The 22575-nt window shown below is 45.0% G+C and overlaps 1 long non-coding RNA gene across 2 annotated transcripts; it reads left to right on the forward strand.

The window, feature by feature from the left end:
* The first annotated feature begins 4785 nt into the window (after positions 1-4785).
* Positions 4786-14504, forward strand: LOC135887687 (uncharacterized). 2 transcript variants are annotated; one of them, XR_010561818.1, is made up of 4 exons: positions 4786-4835; positions 6003-6216; positions 11296-11542; positions 12649-14504. It is a non-coding gene; the product is annotated as an uncharacterized LOC135887687 (long non-coding RNA). The 2 variants fall into 2 exon arrangements; XR_010561819.1 differs by lacking the exon at positions 6003-6216.
* Positions 14505-22575: the final 8071 nt, after the last annotated feature.

Below are 22575 nucleotides of genomic sequence, written 5' to 3' on the forward strand. Positions count from 1 at the left end.
TAATGTTATAGGTTGTAGTTTCATGTGTATAGTTATGAGGCTGAAAATGTGTCCTCATGGCTTAAAACAAGCCCAGGCAAAACTCTCTAGGAGCAGAGGTGCAGTTAACACCTCATCAGGTCATGTATGGGACAAACCCAGCCCAGCCTCACAGGAACAAAGGACACTGGCCTAGGCAGCAACAAAAGGATCTGTTGGACTCTCGAGTGAATCACCCCCCTTCCCTTGGTCAGTTTGGGACTATGATGAGGTAATGCTCACCTGACTCTGAAGGGGGGGGGGGCGCAAAGCCAAGAGGGAAGAAAGAAAATGATAAAAGGGAGAGATGTTTGCCATGCTCTCTCTCTCTCTCTCTTCCATCTCTATCTACAGACACCACCCCAAGCGACTGAAGCGCTGATCAAAGGGGAGAGCCTGGCTGAAGGGTAACCAGCCAGCCTGTGGTGAGAAGCATCTAAGTTTGTAAGGGCACTGAAAGTGTTAAGATCACTTTAGAATGCGTTTTGATTTTATTTCATTTGACCAAATCTGACTTCTTGTGATTTGACTTATAATCACTTAAAATCTATCTTTTGTAGTTAATAAATTTGTTTGTTTATTCTACCTGAAGCAGTGCATTTGGTTTGAAGTGTGTCAGAGACTCCCGTTGGGATAACAAGCCTCGTACATATCAATTTCTTTGTTAAATTGACAAACTCATATAAGTTTGCAGCATCCAGCGGGCATAACTGGACACTGCAAGACGGAGGTTCCTAGGGTTGTGTCTGTTGTAGGAGCAGCAGTGATCTGTATGCGCTGTATAACTATGCTATGTATAACCTGTATACTCAAAAGGTCTGTTATATCCCAACCCCCCCTTTTTGTCTCCTCTCCCTCTCTGAATACTTGTGAAGTGGCTTTCCCCCTTCTCCTTCCTCCTGGAATGCGTGTGGGATGAATGGGCTGGTTGAACAGCTGGAAGATCAGAAGAGCTTCCAGGTAGACAAGGTGTCTGGGACTGTAATTAGGCAGCACTCACACACCCAATGCATGGACGCTGCACGGACACTGCCCGAGGTGGAGTGTGACCAACCAGACGCGGCCAAGTCATCTCTAGTCGCAGGTCCTGAGGAGCAGGTCCGGGGAAGGGGCCATGTGCTCAAAAGGGCACTCACAAGCTTGTACCTCCTGTGAAGGCCCTTTGCCCGGACCGCCTGGCCAGTGGTTCACTGCGTTGCATTTCATCATGTCTCGGGAAGACTTACCTTCATCACGCCATCCATCACTGCGCTATGGAACACTTACCTTCAAGGATCCTAACATCTCCAGTGCCGTGCCTGTCCTGGGAGCGTGAGTATGCGAGTGTGAGTGTGTCCCCACTTCCTTTGAGCTTAGCTATCAGTATAATAAACATGCTGCTTTCTGCCAAACTCTAGTGGGTCATTAGTCCTCCCTAAGCTTACTAGCTGACCCAATTTCTGGTAACAGTGTCTGGGACTGGAGATATTGTCTAGTGTCATTCGGTTGCACAATGCAAGAAGCGGCTGGCCAAAAGTACTCACTCACGTAGCTGGGAGAAGCTTACATGCTAGAGGCTGTGCGTGAAAAGCCTGGGTGTGGGGGTTCTCACAGCGGAGCAGGGTAAGGCTGGCTCCCAGAGTCGAGGATTGGAGTGACCTAGCAGATCACTGGTCCAGATAACACCAGGGGAACGTCACACTGTCTCAAATTGGTTTTTAGCTGAAGTCAGTACTTGGAAATGACATCACTTGCTTTTTGATGGTTATAAAAAGTAAACTCTGTTAGAGTTCATTGTTCATACCTGCCTGACCACGTTGGAGCCAATCAACATGGGTCTAAGCACCCCTGGGATTAGCTTGTTTGTAAGTATCTTGATCAGGGCCGGCTCCAGGCACCAGGCAACCAAGCTGGTGCTTGGGGCGGCACCTGGAGGGGGGCGGCGCAGCGCTCGGGCCGCCGGGGAGAGCGGGGCCACAGCCGGGCTCGCCGCCCTCCCCCCGGCGCTCTGGCCGCCCTCCCCCCCGCCCCCTGCGCCCTCCCCCCGGCTGCCGGGGGGAGAGCGGCGAGCCCCGGCAGGGGCTCGCCGCCCTGCGCTCTGGCCGCCGGGGGGAGAGCCGAGCCCCCGCCGGGGCTCGCCGCCCTGCCCCCGCCGCGGCTCGCCGCCCTGCCCCCGGCGCTCTGGCCGCGGGGGGGGGAGGGAGAGCCGAGCCCCCGCCGGGGCTCGCCGCCCTCCTCCCAGGGCTCCGGCCGCCCTCCCCTCCGGCGCCCTCCCCCCGGCCGCCGGGGGGAGAACGGAGCCCCCACTGGGGCTCGCCGCCCCCCCCCGGCGCCCTGCCCCCGGCGCCCTGCCCCCGGCCGGAGAGCGGAGCCCCCGCCGGGGCTTGCCACCCTCACCCCGGGGCTCCGGCTGCCCTCCCCCCGGCGGGAGAGCGCCGCCCCCCCCCTGGCTCCGCCCCCCCCCGCGGGGGGGGGGGGAGGGGGCGGCCGGAGGCTTTTTTGCCTGGGGCGGCAAAAAAGCCAGAGCCGGCCCTGATCTTGATCAAACGCTTATAAATGTTTTGTTACTTTTCAGATGTAGTAAATTGCTTATTTCTGAGGCTTTTTAGGCATGTTTAGAGCAACTATATTAGTACACTGGGATTTAATAAAGGAATTTATGGTTAAATTAGTGTTTGGTTTCCCATATTAATAATTTCAAATATTATTAATAATTCCAACACATGGCAAAAGGGCAGGAGCTGGACTCCCAGGGAGGGAGTCTGAGAGGCATTTAAGTGAGAGGGATGTAAAGGCAGGCCCAAGGAAGTCAGAAGTGGGCTTTTGTTTATACTTTTATGCTGGGATTTTGTTAGCGGATTCCAGGGGAGGGTCTTGAGAGAGTTTAAAGAGGCTGTGAGGGGAAGGCCTGAGAGACTGAGTAGGAAGAAACCCAGGGAAGCAGCAGCAAGGAGTTGGACTGAGCATTACTTCGCTGCTGGTTATAGGGTCACTGGGCTGAAACCTGGTTGTAGTGAGAGGGCCCGGGTTTCCCTACCAGCAGTTGTATGGTGGTGTGAGGCTGGAGAAGGGCACAAGGATGACAGCCCTCAGAAAAGGGAGTCAGGACCATGGGGCCCAGAGTCATGGCCAAAGATGTGATAGAAGGTATTTAGACATTGTTTCATTGGAATTCTTGTTACCCTGAAAAGAGCGGATTAAATTGTGACCTGGCCAGAGGGCCAACTCATAGGAAGGTGGACCACTGGAAGACCAGAGCAGCCATCCGAATGGGGTGCTGCTGGAAGGGGAGAGAGTTGCTACACCACCTCTGGCCATCAGGAGGCACTGCAGCAGTAAGTCTACTCCTTCACAGTGAGAATAAGGACATTGAAAAGAAACTAAATTATTTCTTTGTATTGGGTTTTCACTGCAAAGGATGTTATGGAGATTAATAATCTTTTCAGGTAATACAGCTTAGGCACTGTCAGACTGAGGTGTCAAAAATTAGGTGCAAGAATAAAGTAATAAAGATCAATAAGTCACCAGGACCTGATGGTATTAATTTGAGAATTCTGAGGAATTAATTGGCTGAGCAGCTAACAAAAATATGAAATCTCATTAAAATCAGCTACTATACCAAAAGATTGGAAGCTAGCAAATGTTGTATATCCCATACGATTTTCAAAATTCACTAGGAATGATCCTGGCACTTATAGACCCACAATCCATACTTCAGTAAAAGAGAAATTGGTTGAAGAAATAATTAGATTTTAAAAAAGGACATACCAGCATGGCTCTGTAAAAGAAAATCTCTCTAGCCTACTAGAATTGTTTTGACAATGTCAACAAAATAGTGGATGAAGGAGAAGACAAAGAGTTGGCATAATTTATTTGGACTTTCAATAAGCTTTTGAAAAAGTTCCTCACAAGATGCTATTAGACAAACTAAGAAGTCATGGGTTTGGAGGTAAAGTTTTGCCATAGATTAGTAACTGGCTAAGAAAAAGAAAACAGAGTATCAATAAATGGTCAATTTTCAATATTGTGAGTGGCTAATATTAGGGTTCCCAAAAATCTGCTCTGGGGCTGGTTTTAATGCGTTAATAAATGATCTGTAAATGAAAGTAAGGAGGCTAAATTTATAGGTGACAAAGATTATTAATGTTTTTCAAGATTAGGGAAGATTGTGAGGAACTCCAAAGGGACCTAATAAATCAGGTGAATGGGCAGCATGATGGCAGATGTAATTCAGTATTGACAAATGGAAGGTAAAGTTAGTTGCAAGGAATGACTTTGAACTACTTAGATATATTTCTGAGTTTTAAATTAACTGTAATCACTCATGAAAAAGATGTGTCATGGTGGATAGCTCATTGAAAACCTCCTCCCAATGTGCAGTGATTAAACCCATCCCCCTCCAATGTTAAGTTTTCTCTTAGTTGTGCTGAAAGGCAGCAAAAGTGAAAGTTCACTAAATTGTATTTTCTGGCCAAAATCGTATTAAGCAACCATCAGTTTTAATTGCCAAAATAATTTGGAGCCACTTTATCAAGCAATATTAATAAGTTTCCTTGTATAAGATTTAAAATGTTTTTATAAAGTAATAAAGACCTATTTGAAATACTTAGAGGTTTTTAAAGTACGAACATAGCTAAAAACAGATCAGCCGTTTTTAGTTTCAGTTCCGTTTTCTTTAGATGAGCCGTAAAATGAGTTGTTTCCCTAATTGCAATACATTGACTCTACCATTTGGAGGAGCCTGTGCCACAGAATCATAAACTGAAGTTATCAGGCAAAGAAGAGTCTTCACTTGCGAAACAGTCGGAACACAACCCAGAAGTCCTTGGTCAGTTCAGGTAAATACTAGATCCTGATTAGATTTATTATGTTTTTAGCATATTAAAGTTTAACATGAGTTAGTGTGACTTTTTGGGCTTTGTGCTGGTTAGCTGAACACCAACTATTCTTCAAATGAAGTGCCACTCACATTTTGTCAGTAGAATGCATAGTTGCTGAATATTTGAGGAGGAAATTGTAGCATTAGAAAATTAGTTCAGCGACACTTCAAGCCGTCACACTTTTTGAAAGAAATGGAGTTTATTATCTTTTTGTAATGAGACAGTTCTGCTTTTTGGTAAGTCTATTCAGTGTTTTCCTATCTGCTTTTTTCATTTCTCTTTACTGCAGCAGTTCCTATGCATCTGTCTCTGAGTCATTAGGACTCAATTCTGTTGTTAAAAAAACAAACATAAAGTTTCCATAACTTGGAAAGTTGCAGAAGCCCTGAGAAAAAATCTGCTTCTGCAGCTTTCTGTGACATGGAAGCCAGACAGGTTTTGTGCTTAACAGGATCCTTACATTTTTAGATAATAGTGTTGGGTCATAGTTTCTGTACATCAAGTGAAACTATATTTCCATAATAGTAATCTTGATTTGATGTTTTCCACAATGGCGGCTAATTGCTTTTACACTGCAAATGTTGCCATTAACCTATGTGGGTACTATACCTAGTTTAAATCTGCACAAATAAATGTTATTTTACTCTTCTGTTACTAAGTCTTATTTTTTAAACGCAATACTTAAACAGGTACTTTAACTATTTTACTTTCCTTTGCTTCCATTCACACTTTAACTCCCACTCCCAGCCCCCTGCATTGTGGGAATTTTCTGTCTGGCCAACCCAGGTTGGGTGCTCTGAGCATCAGTCAAATAGAGGCTCACTTAAGAGTAAAGAGAATGAACTCCTTTCAGAAGGGTTGAGGTAGTGTTGCTACTGTTGCCTGCTAACCTGTTCAATGGGGCACCCAGATTTGGAACCCTGTGTGGCAGCAATCTGCTTTGTCACTAGAGCATTGGGTCAGTTATGTATATAATAATATATTTGTGGACACACACATGCATGTTTCTGTATCTTAAACCTGAAAAATCTTGAAAGTAGTAGAAGTTTCTCTGAGAATTTTACTATTGAATATGAAGTATTTGTAATTTTAACACATTAACATCCTTTGCATTTCTTTCCACAGTCTTTGTAAATGTGGGCTCCAATTCATCAAACGTTTATGCACATGCTTACCTTTACTTGTATATGTAGTCCCATTGTAGTCCCATGAAGTATCACTAGAGGAGGTTTTGGAATTAATTGATAAACTCAACATTAACAAGTCACCGGGACCAGATGGCATTCACCCAAGAGTTTTGAAAGAACTCAAATGTGAAGTTGCGGAACTATTAACTAAGGTTTGTAACCTGTCCTTTAAATCGGCTTCGGTACCCAATGACTGGAAGTTAGCTAATGTAACGCCAATATTTAAAAAGGGCTCTAGGGGTGATCCCGGCAATTACAGACCGGTAAGTCTAACGTCGGTACCGGGCAAATTAGTTGAAACAATAGTAAAGAACAAAATTGTCAGACACATAGAAAAACATAAACTCTTGAGCAATAGTCAACATGGTTTCTGTAAAGGGAAATCGTGTCTTACTAATCTATTAGAGTTCTTTGAAGGGGTCAACAAACATGTGGACAAGGGGGATCCGGTGGACATAGTGTACTTAGATTTCCAGAAAGCCTTTGACAAGGTCCCTCACCAAAGGCTCTTACGTAAATTAAGCTGTCATGGGATAAAAGGGAAGGTCCTTTCATGGATTGAGAACTGGTTAAAGGACAGGGAACAAAGGGTAGGAATTAATGGTAAATTCTCAGAATGGAGAGGGGTAACTAGTGGTGTTCCCCAAGGGTCAGTCCTAGGACCTATCCTATTCAATTTATTCATAAATGATCTGGAGAAAGGGGTAAACAGTGAGGTGGCAAAGTTTGCAGATGATACTAAACTACTCAAGATAGTTAAGACCAAAGCAGATTGTGAAGAACTTCAAAAAGATCTCACAAAACTAAGTGATTGGGCAACAAAATGGCAAATGAAATTTAATGTGGATAAATGTAAAGTAATGCACATTGGAAAAAATAACCCCAACTATACATACAACATGATGGGGGCTAATTTAGCTACAATGAGTCAGGAAAAAGATCTTGGCGTCATCGTGGATAGTTCTCTAAAGATGTCCACGCAGTGTGCAGAGGCGGTCAAAAAAGCAAACAGGATGTTAGGAATCATTAAAAAGGGGATAGAGAATAAGACTGAGAATATATTATTGCCCTTATATAAATCCATGGTTCGCCCACATCTCGAATACTGTGTACAGATGTGGTCTCCTCACCTCAAAAAAGATATTCTAGCACTAGAAAAGGTTCAGAAAAGAGCAACTAAAATGATTAAGGGTTTAGAGAGGGTCCCATATGAGGAAAGATTAAAGAGGCTAGGACTCTTCAGTTTGGAAAAGAGAAGACTAAGGGGGGACATGATAGAGGTATATAAAATCATGAGTGATGTTGAGAAAGTGGATAAGGAAAAGTTATTTACTTATTCCCATAATACAAGAACTAGGGGTCACCAAAAGAAATTAATAGGCAGCAGGTTTAAAACAAATAAAAGGAAGTTCTTCTTCACGCAGCGCACAGTCAACTTGTGGAACTCCTTACCTGAGGAGGTTGTGAAGGCTAGGACTATAACAATGTTTAAAAGGGGACTGGATAAATTCATGGTGGCTAAGTCCATAAATGGCTATTAGCCAGGATGGGTAAGAATGGTGTCCCTAGCCTCTGTTCGTCAGAGGATGGAGATGGATGGCAGGAGAGAGATCACTTGATCATTGCCTGTTAGGTTCACTCCCTCTGGGGCACCTGGCATTGGCCACTGTCGGTAGACAGATACTGGGCTAGATGGACCTTTGGTCTGACCCAGTACGGCCTTTCTTATGTTCTTATGTTCTTATGTTCTTATTGACTTCAATGATATTACTCATGTGAATACTGTTAAGCAGGTGTGCAAGTGTTTGCACAATCAGAACCTTAGAGAGACCAGTACTCACTTCCGCTTGTTGGTTAAAATACCCTTAACTTTAGACTCTTTATTTTAAGAGGAAAATGTCAACTTGGTTTCACAAATACCCCATTTCTTACATGTAAAAAGCTTATAATTTAAATATGGGAGTCTCAATCTGAAAGCCTCTCTCAGTTAGAGTAAACTGCCATGAATACAGCCAAGTCGCTTTGAAAATGAGTTTCTCTCCCCAGTCAGGTTTATCAGATTTAAAATAGTTTTTAATAAATGGCCACAGAATAGAACTCCAGTAGGGGGAGGGGGGAGTGAAATACTTTAGTTTTACATGTAGATTTTCTGATGTGATTTTAATGACAGCTTCCTACCAAAATCAGTATAAAATGCTTGTTTGTAAATGCAGTAGAACCAGATATAACATAACTGACTTTAGATTATTTTAAAGGCCTGCAGTAGAATACTCCTAAACCTAGCAAAATTACTTGTTGCTGAAAATGGGTGCCAGCTATCGGTGTAGCTAAACTGGCATTAATCACAATTTTATGTCAAACTGTAGCCAAGGACAAACTATATATTCAATACTGCTTCAGAAATTGTGGTCAAAGCTGCTTGGAGCAGGTATTTTGAGATAATTGTCCTTGCTCAGAATTCTCCAGCTGAATCATCATTGCTCCTAACACAGTCTCAAGTATGTAGGGCAAAACCGGGGCCCCTCATTAACAAAACTGCACCTCTGAAAGGATGAGAAGGTGAGTTTCTGTCATTGTCTCAGGAAGAAGATCAAAGTGACTTCAGTGAGCTGAAAAGCAAAGAAAATGTACTTGACCGTTATCATTTCTGTATAATACATCAGGAAGGTCTCAGAAAGACAAGGCTGGTTTGCTGCAGTTCACAGAATGTGGAAGTTTCTTTATTGAAGGAATCAGTATCCTCAGAGGAAGATTTATTTCTCAAAGACTCTGCTGTGACAGGATACAGTTGGTTTATTTAATGCAGAAATTGAGGTTTCTGCTTTGGCAGTGAGTCTCACCATCTTCTACAGCAGGCATGGGCGGCGTGTGTCATAGACAGGGGTAGGCTGTGCCTTCCCAAACAACCTAGCATGGCCCCGCCCATGCTCCGCCCCCAGGCCAGGCCCCCCCTGTATTCCAGCGCTCTGCCTTTGCTGGCTTAGGCTGGCTGGTCTGCCTCCTGCAGGGACGCAGGGCAGCTGGTGCTAGTGCCACACCGCTGGGAGCACCGGGACTAGCTGCCCCACCTCCCTCAGGGTTGCTGGGAGCACTGGGGCTGGCTGCACTGCTTGGCTGCCCGGAGCACCAGGGTTGGGAGCGCTGCTGCCTGGCACATCCCCCTCTAGCCTTTAGCTACCCCATCCCTGCACCCTGAGCTACCCCCTGCCTGCACACAGCCCCTAGCTACGAGCCTCCCTGCATCCTGAGCTACCCCCGTGCCTGCACACAGCCCCTCGCTATCCCCTCCCTGCATCCTGAGCTACCCCCGTGCCTGCACACAGCCCCTAGCTGCCCCCTGCCTGCACCCTGAGCTACCCCCGTGCCTGCACACAGCCCCTCGCTATCCCCTCCCTGCATCCTGAGCTACCCCCGTGCCTGCACACAGCCCCTAGCTGCCCCCTCCCTGCATCCTGAGCTACCCCCGTGCCTGCACACAGCCCCTCGCTATCCCCTCCCTGCATCCTGAGCTACCCCCGTGCCTGCACACAGCCCCTAGCTGCCCCCTGCCTGCACCCTGAGCACTTTTCAAATTGTTTGAGCTGAACCCCCATCACACACAACCCAGACAGGCTGGGTGGCCTGCCGAGTTGAGTCGGGGTGAAGGTGGCACTGCCTTCCTGGACCCTGCTGTGTGGAGCTGACTCAAGTCCCGCTGGCCCCTGCCCCCCCTCCCCCCCAAATAGAAGTCAAACTATAACTATGCCTGAGGGCCTGGCCTGGAGCCCTGAGTCCGTCCCCCCCCCCTTTCCTGCTGGGCCCTGGAGTTTTTATAGCATGTTGAGGGGGGCTTCAGAAAGGTTGAGAACCCCTGCTTTAGAAATCATACCCTCACAGAGTGCATTACCCCACCATGTAAACAAGCCCTTAGTTTAATTCTGCCCCTTTTCCTACAGAGGAGGATGGGACAGCCTGGCTCCCATCTAGTTGTTTAAGTACTTCCACTGCTTAAAAATGAAGGTGATCCGTCAGTAACTTTCTAAGGAACATCCATTCAAAAGTGTGAAACATCAGCCAGAATACCAGGTACATCCAGCTACACTGGACAAGTGCATTTGCTGAATTTACTTGATATGTTGTGAAACTGTTAACGCTGTGAGGCCTGGTCTACATTACAAAGTTAGGCCAACATAAGTCTCCTTGTGTCAACCTATCTGTGCATGTGTCTACATTCCAATTTGTCTCCGGCTGATATAAGCACCCTGTAATGGTGACACAGTAAAACCACCTTCCCCAAACAGTGTGGAGCTGTGGTAACTTACTGAGCTTGATGCAGGGGGAGTGAAGACACTGCACAACCTGTGTCGACTCTAACAGTCCTCTAGCAGCTGTCCCACAATGCCCCATTCCCTGGACACTGACCTCTCTGTCACAATTGTAAACACTACTGCCCAGGGGTCATGGAGACTGGCAGCAATCCCCCCTCTTAAAGCCCACTGCATATTTTTGAAATACCTTTTCCTGATCGCCCATCTTGGCGTGCATACCTAGCAGCTCTCCCTCATGTGCAACTGCCCAACCAACCGTAACAGCTCTACATACTAGACACACTCCTGCCTGGAGTGGACAGGAGATATTGGATCTCCTGGGCCTGTGGGGAGAAGAGGCTGTGTAGGCACAGCTACGGGCAAGATGTAGAAGTGTCAACATCTATGAAAAGATTGTCTGGGGATGCAGGCAAAGGAGTACGACGGCTCAGCAGCAGTGTTGCATGAAAGCAAATGAACTGCTGCAGGCATACCACAAGGCCACGGAGGCCAACAATCAAACTGGTGCTGAGTCGCAGACCTGATGCTTTTATAGAATCCTAGAACAGGAAGGGACCTTGAGAGGTCATCTAGTCCAGTCCTCTGCACTCATGGCAGGACTAAGTATTATCTGACCATCCCTGACAGGTGTTTGTCTAACCTGCTCTTAAAAATCTCCAATGATGGAGATTCCACAAATTCCTTAGGCAATTTATTCCAGTGCTTAACTACTCTGACAGTTAGGAAGTTTTTCCTAATGTCCAACCTAGACCTCCCTTGCTGCAATTTAAGCCCATTGCTTCGTGTCCTATCCCTAGAGGTTAAGAAAAACGACTTTTCTTCCTCCTCCTTGTAACAACCTTTTACGGACTTGAAAACTGTTATCATGTCCCCTCTGTCTTCTCTTCTCCAGACTAAACCAATTTTTTCAATCTTCCCTCATAGGTCATGACAAGCTGCAGGCTGTACTTGGCGGAGACCCCACCGCTACCGTGCACGCTACTGTGGATGTCTCCGAGGAGCCTAAGCCACGGGCCCCTGCCATGAACGGGAAGGAGGACAAGCAGAGAGAGGTGACATGCAGGGGAGTCCACCTACACCAGGAGCCAGGACCTGCCTGAGACTCCTGCATGGTCTAGCTAGTCCTGGCAGCTGAGCATGGACTAGCCTGTTGAAGGGGAAGGGACCTCAGGTAAGCGTATGCTGTATTTTCCCCTTACAGTGTTTAAATGTAAAAATGGCACCTAACCCATCCCCAAGTTAACAAGACACAGGTATCGACTTTTCGTTGTTTTACTCATAATAGAAGAGATAGCAGTATAACAAACAGGGCTGGCTCTACTGTTTTTGCCGCCCCAAGCAGCGCGCCGAATTGCTGCCGCGGACGGCTGGGGCCGTCCCTGTACCCTTAGGGCAGCATGCGCGTTTCCATGTCGGCGGCAGCTTCTGTCTTCAGACGGAAGACAAAAGCCGCCGAATTGCCGCCGCGGGCAGCTGAACATAGAAGCTGCCGCCGAATTGCCGCCGACATGGAAACGAGCGTGCCGCCCTAACGGCACACGGACTGCCCCCGCCGTCCACGGTGGCAATTCGGCGCGCTGCTTGGGGTGGCAAAAACACACAGACTGCTGCCCCTTGCAGATTGCCGCCCCAAGCACCTGCTTGGAATGCTGGTGCCTGGAGCCGGCCCTGATAACAAACAGAGGTAGGGTTGGTATCTGCTGCTTATGTACATGGGGGTAGATGCCCCTTGTATCCTCCTGAGAGATCTCGATGAAACTTTCATGGAAATACTCTGCAATCCTCTCCTGAGGGTTTCTAGGAATTGGGTGTCTTATTTCTTCCCCTGCGGTAGGACACTCTCCCATGCCATCCTGTGATGAGTTTGGCTGTCTCTTTTGCAGTAAATAAGCTAGCGGCATGCGGGCCCATGTGGCTTCAGGACACCAGTAGCAGCTGTCATCTCTGTGCCTTTTGTTACCCTCAGGAGTAAGATAGCAGCTAAAATCACCACTGCCTAAGGAAAATAGTGCCAATATTCAGTGCCGTTGCACTGTACGCGTACCCGTGGAACAGGGACCGGAATTTTATTGTTTCTTACAACTGAAATTCCCTGCCTCGCAGCGGGCCATACTCACCCTGATGGGCTGGAGAGTGGTGCGGTGCTCCAAAGCTGAAGTGTCAATAAGCATGTCTTGTATTAAAAGTTTTATGGGAATAAGGGAAGGGAGTTTTGAAACTAACCTTTCTCTCTCTGTTGTGACTGTAAGCCCAATGATAGATCTGTTTTTTAATCAGGAGCTGTTGCTGTTATGGGGCCCTCCACACCCACAGAACACTTGACCCTGATGAGGAGAAAGAAGAGGATTAGGGAGGACATACTGAATGAGGTCCTGCAAGCTGGTGCTGCATCGGACCATGAACAAAGGGCCTGGAGGGCTGATGGTATGGAGAGGGGAAAAGTGGACAGAAGAAATGCCAGCAGGGAGAGGGGGAGATACACCAATACTTAATAGGAGCAAATTTAAATGCTGCAGACCCTGGTTGACCAACAGGTCCAAATATCCCAGACTCACCTTTGCAGACCTTGGAGAACTCCATGGCAGCAGCTCCCTATACCCCCCAACATACCACGTGGCATCCTGGGCTACATCCCTATCCTTACCACTCCACAGGGGGACACAGCAAGGAAAACCACAGCTTCTCACATACACTGCCCCATGAGAACCACGGCAGGTGTATGTGTAGCCACAACGGACTACATTTGTACACTCAGATGGGCAAAAATGTCAAGCCTAGTGGTTAGAGCAGGAGTTGGTAGCCAGGAATAGGAGCCCAGGGTCAGAGATGCAGTCACAGGCCAGATGCCAGAGCTGAAGTCATAAGTTAGGAATTGGAGCCAAGGGTCAGAACTGAGTTACCCGGAGTGAGGCAAGACAGGGGCAAGGCTGGGCACAAGGCAGGAGCTATCTCAGCCATGGGCGAATGATTTGAGGAGCTGCCAAAATACTGCTGCTGCTGGTCTTAAGGCTTGATCCGGTGACTCTTCCCACCAATCAGGCAGTGTGGCCACTGGGCAGCCTACTGCATGCCAGCTGCATTTGTTACGTTGCCCGGAGACTGGTTCTGCTGCAGACCCTGATTCCTGACAACACCAGTGATATGAGTTAACCAAAGTTTGTAGTGTAGACATGGCCTTAGTCTTTTAAGTTGCTGTAATTCTGTAGCTGAACAACACCCTTCTTTTCTCAGTGCTAGTCTTTCATTCTGTTTGGCTGCAGACTGGACATGATGGCAATGTATCTGTTTGGTTTTTTTTAAAGCTGTCTTTGCAAAACAAAGGGCTATATACACTGTCATCCTCCCCCCCTTTCCCTGTTCCCGACTCTGTAAGAAAGCTCAGATTCTGAAGAAATCTATGAAAAATCAGCAAAAATCTATGAAAGACCTCAAATTTGCAATTTCCATGGCACGGATGTGTATTGTCTGTAGTGATGATGGTCATAAAAGCCAGGGCTCTGAAATAAAAGTGATAATTTCTGTCTCAGTTGTTACCTTTTCTTGTTAGTGTTCTGCAACATGATTATGGTGAATGGTGTTGTTTCAAATAAAAATTATCGACTGCTACTGGCTGACTTGTAAAAGACAAAGGCTTGACTATTGGCTAGTACATAATTCCTCATTTGCTAACTAGCTTTTGTGATATTAACATTATTTTGTGACATTCTGATGGAAGCCTGAAGGGGGAAATGTTATAATTCTTTCACAATTCATTAGTTTGTAGGTGTCTCTGTTATGATGTTTATACAATGAATGACTCATAAGCTAAATGAATATGCCAGCCTAATAGTGCAGCCTATAGTGAAACCTGATGCCATTACATAAAAGCATGGCAGTTGTTCATACTTGTGCTATTACTTGATGAAGTACTTGCACACTGGAAATGTGCGTGCCGTAGGTTACTTAAATGTTCTCTGTTTTTATAAGATTTTTCTGAAATATGTAGTGTTTTACAATAATGGATTGGCCTCCTTTTCTCCACTCTTTATTGTACTATACCCCTTATTGTTCGGTTTAAGTTCTACAGCTCTTTTGAGTGCATAATTTGGAACTGAGGCCTGGTCTGCACTCAGGTTTGGCTCCAGGTTTTCTGCCGCCCCAAGCGGGGGGAAAAAAAAAAAAAAAAAAAAAGCCGATCGGCGGCACTTTGGCGGCAGCTCAATCATGCCGCTCCATTCTTTGGTAGCAGTTCGGCGGCGGCTCCCTCTCTTCCTCTTCGGCAGCAGCTCAAAGAGGAAGAGAGGGACTGAGGGACCCACCGCCAAATTCCCGCAGAAGACCTGGACAGGCCGCCCCAATAGCGGACGGACTGCTGCCCCTTTGTATTGGCCACCCCAAGCACCTGCTTCCTTAGCTGGTGCCTGGAGCCGGCCCTGTCTACACTGAAAATTTACATCTGCATAGCTGCATCTCTCAGGGAAGTAAAAAATCCACGATCCTGAGAGACGTAGCTATGCCGACGTAACACCAGGTGTAGACAGTGTTAGGGCCTGGTCTACACTAGGAAATTAATTTGGTATAATTATGTTGCTCAGGGGTGTGAAAAATCTCCACCCTTGAACTATGTAGCTTAAACCGATTTAACCCCTGGTGTAGACAGCGCTAGATCGATGGGAGAATTCTCCCATTGACCTAACTACCACCTGTCGGGGAGGTGAATTACCCCTGACAGGTGAACCCCTTCCATTGGCGTAGGTAGTGTTGTCCCTGCAGCTGTGCCGCTTTAGCATTTTAAATGTAGACATAAAGAATGTACCAGCATTTCTGAGGGCTTGGCTACACTACCAGGTTTTGTTGACAAAACTTATGTCGACGCCCAAAAGTTGACAAAACAAAAATCTCCCAGGGGTGTTCACACTTGCTCCCTCTGTCGACAGATCATGTCCACATTGGGGACACCATCATCGACGGATGAGCAATGCACTGTGGGTATGTATCCCATAGTGCAGTGTTTTGGGAAGGAAGAGCTGATCTCTGCGCATCTTGGAATTATCTCCGAGTTCTCCCACAGCCCCCTCAGCTGCTGAGAGCAGCATCATTAGTAGCTCTGTGAGCTCTCCATGCTGAGGAATGGCAAAGCAGCACAGCAGTCTGTCCCCCTCCCCTTGCTGCAGCAGTCTGCCTGCTGCTCTGTTCCTAGTGCAGGGCAGAACAGGAGCATTCCCATGATTTGCTCTTTGTTAGTTCCCCAAAGGGAGCAGCACACAGATACTTCCCGGGAGGGGCGCATGCCTGCAGGGCAGCAGAGATCAAAACACTGAGCAGAGCAATCAGGGCAGGCATTGTGGGATACTGGCGGAAGCCACTTCTGTCGATAAAACAATCAGCAGTGTCTACACTGGCTCTTTGTCGACAATAAAGGGAGGGGAAAAGACAAAAGTCTCTCATAGGGGTGGACCTTTTTTGTCGCCAAAACTGGGCATTTTTCACAACAAAAGTCCCATTGTAGTGTGTGTGCTCTTGCTGTTTTGTTGCCAAAAGGCAGTTTTTGGCGACAAAACTTGGTAGTGTAGACAAGGCCTGAGGGTAAAGCAGCAGCAGTTTCCTGCCCCCACTCCTTTTAAAGGCTATTTCATGTGTATTGATAAAATTAAATATTAATTTTTATTTCTTGTAACCCATATCTTTATAATAATGCTGACTGATGTAAATATCTTTATTTGGCAAGTTGGCAGCATGGATCTAAAGATACTTTTAATGTGGAAACACTTGATACCATATCTTACAGTTATCTTAGTTCTCATTAAGCTCTGCTTTTCTTGCTTGCTGATTTAATTTCTTCTAGTTTTATTAAATAAAAATCTTGATCTCAAAGTTGTAAAACAAGTTCACCTATTTAGAATACTTTATGTAAACAGTTTTGCTTTTGTATAATATACAGTACATACAACCATGTTGCAGCACTGCAAGAAACAGGCTCAGAACAGGTTACTGGTCCCAGAATTTACATTTCTAAAATATTTCTTACACAAGATATCATTATATCAGATATACCTGTTTAGACTGCAAACTTTTTGCAGCACGGATGGTGTATTCCTATATGTCTATACAGGGCCTAGCACTTTTTGGGCACTTACGGTAATATCAATAATTACCAGAAAGCAATGACATTCTTCAGTTTTTAAAAGTGAATTTACAAATATGAAATGCTGGGAACTCCTGTTCCAGGCTACTGTATGAATCTCAGACACCCCTGTGATGGCTGCAGTATTAGTCTAACAGCCAGATTTGAAAAGGGGTCTTATTAATGAGTTAGGGCAACCCATCCACTAGAAAAAATGTATTGCTACAACATGTTAGGCACAAAGCTGATGGTCATTATCACCTCGTGGATGTAGATGCTGGAAGTGGTGCAATTTTTATATATCACATAATGTTTAAACGTTATACGGCAACCAACCTGAAAAAAAAATCATAAAATCACTAAAAAGGCTATAACTCAGATACATAATCTAATTTTCATCAAAATTGGCAGAAAGCTCCTCAACACAATTGATAATGCAACTATGTACTCAGAATAGGAGTGTTTGGGAAATACTTAGCCACAGGTGATATTTTATGCTTTCTCCTGTACCTTTTTTGCCTTCAGTTAAAGCAAAAGTCTGTAGTCACATGACAATCTGAGCTTGTTTGTACCATGTTCCAGTGTGGTTATGTGAATTATGCTAGACAGGGTTGTGTACATGTAGCAGAAGCCAGACTTCTAGAGGAGAAACCGCATAATATAACATGCCCTAATTGATAGTCAGGGAGCAGTATACCATACTGCCAGACCCTTCAGTGGTGTACAGCATGACATAGCCATTGAGCAATCTCTCAGCAAGGACTGTGTGAAGCATCAGCATCTTTACACAAAAGATAAGGCTCTGACCAAGCATTTCCTGACTGCACATTTTAAGGCAGCTGTAACAGCTACGACAAAATAAATGTGTAGAGTGCATCCTTGAGCACAGATCTCCACAAAGAAGCTACCACAAAGCGCAGGGTTGCAGATGAAACTGCTGTTGAAGTTATTAAAAAATTTGTGACCGAAAGAATGGCAAATACTTTTAGCATTGAACCTGGATCAAGCCCAGACAACAGCCAGCCACTTGTGAACATTGCAACATCTACTGGGCCCCACCTGAAATTGCAGGAAGTTTGTGCATAAGAGAATGGCACACAAGAAATGAAGCAGTTTGTAACCAGTATGCTCCAAAGGGGTGAGGTAGGCCTCTTTGATCCCATAAAAAGGCATAATGTCAAATCATTTGCTAATCTCAATAAGCCAATCAAACAAAAGAAGAAGCAGACAGCACAAGCAATAACAGTTGATTGTTAGATATTGCGCAAGTGGACAATTATTGCCCGGTCCAGAGATGTTGATATCCAGGGTTTGTTGAAGTATGAGCTGCCACCTGTCCAGCTTTCCCTCTTCATCTTGGTTGGATCTCTAAGAAAGACCCAAAACAGCAACACACTGTCGTGGCAAGAGAAAAATTAAAAAAAGAAGAAGAAGTAGGTAAGTTCATGGAGGATAGGTCCATCAATGGCTATTAGCCAGGATGGGCAGGGATGGTGTCCCTAGCCTCTGTTTGCCAGAAGCTGGGAATGGGCAATGGGATGGATCACTTGATGATTACCTGTACTGTTCATTCCCGCTGGGGCATATGCCATTGGCCACTGTCGGAAGACAGGATACTGGGCTAGCAGTTTGCTCCAGCACTACTAGTTCTGTTGCCTCAGTTTCTGAGAGTGTCTCATCTTTGTTATCACGAAAGATCAGGCTCGAGGTAGGAATCTCCCCAACTTTCTCAGTAAAGAATTGTTTATCCCCCCCATGCCCTTCTCCCATGCCAGAGGTTCTGTGTCTCCCCATTCTTCACCTTTCCCTCTATGCCAGGGCTCTGTGGGCCCCCCATTTCTCCCTTTGCCAGGTGCCAGGGTCCCCCATGTTATCCTCCTCCCATACCATTGTCCCTCAAAATCAATAAGGTTCTACCCATTAATGCCTAGAACACTCTCTGAAATGTTGGAATTGTGGCGTTCAAAAGCTGTGTTGCATCCACACAGAGAAATGCCATCAAGGTGAGTATAAGGCATGCAAGCTTGGCCAATTAATTAAACTTATTTTCATTGTATTTATAGACTTTTATTTAATTGGGAAACCCACACAGTAGCTTTCTCTCCATGCTGTTGTCTTACTGGGTTTATTACAAAGAAGGGAATTCCCCTCTGGATATAGTAGGTTTTGAAGTGAGCCAGAACTCAGTGGCATGCTGTACTGGCACTTCTATGGTGGCCTCAGAGATTTTAACCTTTCATTTAAAAAAAAATTCTAGCTCTTTTTGATGAAAAGATAAGCTTCAAAGTGTGAATATATGTAGTGCTGTTTTCTTGAGTCTGCAGATACAGATAGAAAGAACAGCCCTAAGAGAGGTGGAAACTGACAACCCTCCTCCCCCCCACCCCACCCTGGTTAATTGTAATGGGTTACTAACTGAAGCTTAGTAACAATGAAAATGTCAGCATGAACTATTAAACTGTGGATCACTTTTGCAGAAACCTCAAATCTCTCTGAGAGTATGGCCTGAGTTCTCCCCACCCCTACCTTTGCTGTCCTAGGGATATTGAAAAGTGCTAAAGCCAGGTTTAAGCTTTTCTTTGGTGGCATAGGGCTCCTTAGCTATTGACGAGCAACTGGGATTTTAGGATTTCTTGCAAACCCTGTTATTTGTGTCTCTCTCCCGTGTGTGTGTGCATGTGAAGAACACTGAATATGTCGGTTTTCCCTCGTGTATTTTATTAGTTATTCCTCACCAGGGTCCTCTCCATGCTGGTTGGGGCCCCTGAAGATTTTCTGTGTTTTTCCCTGCATTGCACAAGGCTCTTTTCATACCAGCTTCCCTTGTGAGAAGGGCTAGATGCAATTCTCTTTGGAGCCAATTAGGGCTGTTCCTATGAGTTGACAAGAGCAACTCATTCCCTTCTAGGGACAGAGGATGAAATTCACCATTGTGCAACGGGTCAACACAAGGCGTTATGCACTAATGAAGTCCCACTTAAGCCCTCTTGCTAGGCAACATTTAAATGGTGTTTAATGGTGCCTAGAAAGAAGGCTGATGTGGTGCATTGGCCTTGGAATGGCCATCTGCATGTGGCTGAAATGGGTGTGTTGCCTCCTCCACAGCTTTCTCAGCTCCTGTTAGTTTAGGGAGCAAGGCACAAGAAGCCATGTTATAAGAACATATGCCAGCTGAATACCACCTCCGTAAGTATGCAATAATGGCCATACTGGGTCAGACCAAAGGTCCATCTAGCCCAGTATCCTGTCTTCCGACAGTGGCCAATGCCAGATGCCCCAGAGGGAATGAACAGAACAGGTAATCATCAAGTGATCCATCCCCTGTCGCCTATTCCCAGCTTCTGGCAAATTATAAGCCCAGGTCTATTGCAAAGTAGCTGGCCTAAATTGTCTAATAACTGTGTAATGAGTTTTAAGCAGTGTTGGAGTACTCCTGCCACATAGGAGACTGCTTCCACTTAGAGATTTTTATTAAAATATTGGGACTTAACCTAGGTTGGGAAAATTCCAATGTTGATTTTTGACTCTCCATTGAATGTTCTGCTACAAATTATTTTCTAGCTGTTATTATTTAATCAGGTTTTATTGTATCATTATTTGATTAAAAATATCATTAGCAATGAGTTTCTTTAATTTAATTCTGTGTTACGTTGGATTGTCACAAATTACTTTTTTTAAAAAGCAACAGAGAGTCCTGTGGCACCTTTAAGACTAACAGATGTACTGGAGCATAAGCTTTCGTGGGTGACGAAGTGGGTATTCACCCACGAAAGCTTATGCTCCAATACATCTGTTAGTCTTAAAGGTGCCACAGGACTCTCTTGCTTTTTACAGATCCAGACTAACACGGCTAACCCTCTGATACTTTTTTTTAATCTCTCATCTTTAAATACAGCTTCTCCTTAGGGTAGTGCCTTGCAAAGCAAAGCTACCACAAATATTCCAGCTGGTTACCACCTCCATAAGCATGCAAGATTATTGGCCAAGCTTCTGAGTCCCCGCATTCAACTTGATGGGATTGTTTTCTTTCTGTCTGGATGTCTGAATGTAATGCGATACCTTGCCACCTGTTTAGCAGAACCAGGGCTTCAAGCACTTCTGCAGTTGTCTATAGATCAAAGACCTGGCTCCCATGCAGAACAAAGAGAAATAATAATGGTGGGGGAAAGGAGGCACATACAGCCCCTGGCATGGTGGCGAGAATGGAGGACCCTTGTATGGGGAAGAGGAAAAGGGGATTGTAGAGAACCCCAGGCAGGGTGGAGATTGGGTAACCCTGATATGCAGGGGAAGGGGAAAATGGGGAGTGAACATAGCCCCTAGCATGAGGGAGGGGATGTAGGGGGGAGTTGCAGCAAGTTCCTGAAATAGAGGGGGATGAGAGGGTGGAACACTGGGAGCTTGTGGGTGAGAATGGACAGATGCAAGGAGCCCCTAGTGTGTGTAGTGAGGTCAGCCTAAAAAAGCAACAAAGTGTGTGACCTCCTAATTTATACAGTGCCCAAAACTGTACTAGGTGCTTGACTGACATGTAAGAATAATAATCTAAAAAGAGGTTACAGTCTAAAAAGTCTGCATACAAATAAGCACAGACAAAGGCCAGCAGAATTTGTAAAGCCTTTCTTTTAAAAAAACCTAGGAAAATAAATACAAAAAACGGTCTCTAATGTAACTTTAGGTTACACAGTTAAGTGTGTCGGGAGGTGACAAAGTTAAGGCTGAATGCACAGATGTAACTATATCTCCTTGTATATGTGCATAATGATAGTATAATTACAAGATCACATACTGTTTCTCAAAGAATAGAATGTGTATATGTCATCCTGTATTGTGCACGACTTTGTATATGTCACAGTTTATTAGTCATTTATATGAAAAGTACATAAAAAACCATATTTAAAGAACTATACTGAAGTGTAATTATCTGATCTATTACACATCCTAGCATGTGAGTGCCTTCCAAAATTATAAAGTGTATTCAAAGATATGTTGCTCTTTTTTCTCTCCAATCATTGGAGACTGGATTTATTTTACTCTTTTATTGATTAGTTTGTTTGGTTTGTGGCGTCACAGTGAGAAAGGCTAAGTTGTAGAAGGGGGTCTTGGACTTTGCTGCTGTTTGTGGTCAATTTACAGCAGTAGTGAAGAGCGCTATGTACCAACCTGTGTTTACAATTAAATTACAAAGTCAACTCTTTTAATAATTAAGTCATACTCCATACTACTTCATTAGTGCAATTCTCTCCCTCATTCTGGTCCCAACTGATCAGCTGGGAATTCCCCCAACATGGGGGCGCTCTCAGCTAGCATGTCCTTATGAGAACTGTTCCTCCACTCTGGCATAGGGGCCATATCTGGGTTGAGAGGGAATTTGTCTAGCCAGGAGAAATGTGCCTGCAATCCACCCATGGCATATAGTTCCTTGGGGGGACCATATCCAGCTGGTATAAGTTAGAACAGTCTCTGAGCTTCTCTAACATGATATGGGGCTGAGGAAACTTAAAAATCAGGGAGTCATAACCTGAAGGGGAAAAAAAGAGTTTTCTATTTGCTTTGTACAACTAGTGTTAAAATAGATATTCATAACTTTCAAATCAGTAGTATGCAAGTATAAATTTTGTTCATAATAAATTCTCATAAGAAAGTAAAAAAAATCTGTTTAAATTTATAGTATATGTGCAAAGGTTGAAGTATTAAAATTCCTAGTACCATTATAGAGAAGAGAGCTTATATCAAAAGTTTTTCACAACATATACTGGACCATTAGGACTGAGAAATAGAGTGTCCAAGAATAACCAAAAAAAGTTACAAAATACTACATGTGCATTTATGATTGTGGATATTTTCTATTATGTTACACTGAGAAATAATTTGATCGTGTATTTAGACGGATTCACAGTACACATGCATAAGGGATCAAAGTTAAAATTCCATGACCAATATGGAAGTGGTTTTCTTCTCTGGAATGTGACTCTTTGAAAATGACCTCCAAGGGGTTCCATATTTATTGCCTTTCAGTAATTTCAGGTTGTTCAGGGACAGAACTGCAATAGGCAAGGAGGGCAGTCGTATGCAACATTCCTTAGGAAGCACATTGTATA

Source organism: Emys orbicularis, chromosome 1 (genome assembly GCF_028017835.1).
Source record: "Emys orbicularis isolate rEmyOrb1 chromosome 1, rEmyOrb1.hap1, whole genome shotgun sequence".
Lineage (NCBI taxonomy): Eukaryota > Metazoa > Chordata > Testudines > Emydidae > Emys > Emys orbicularis.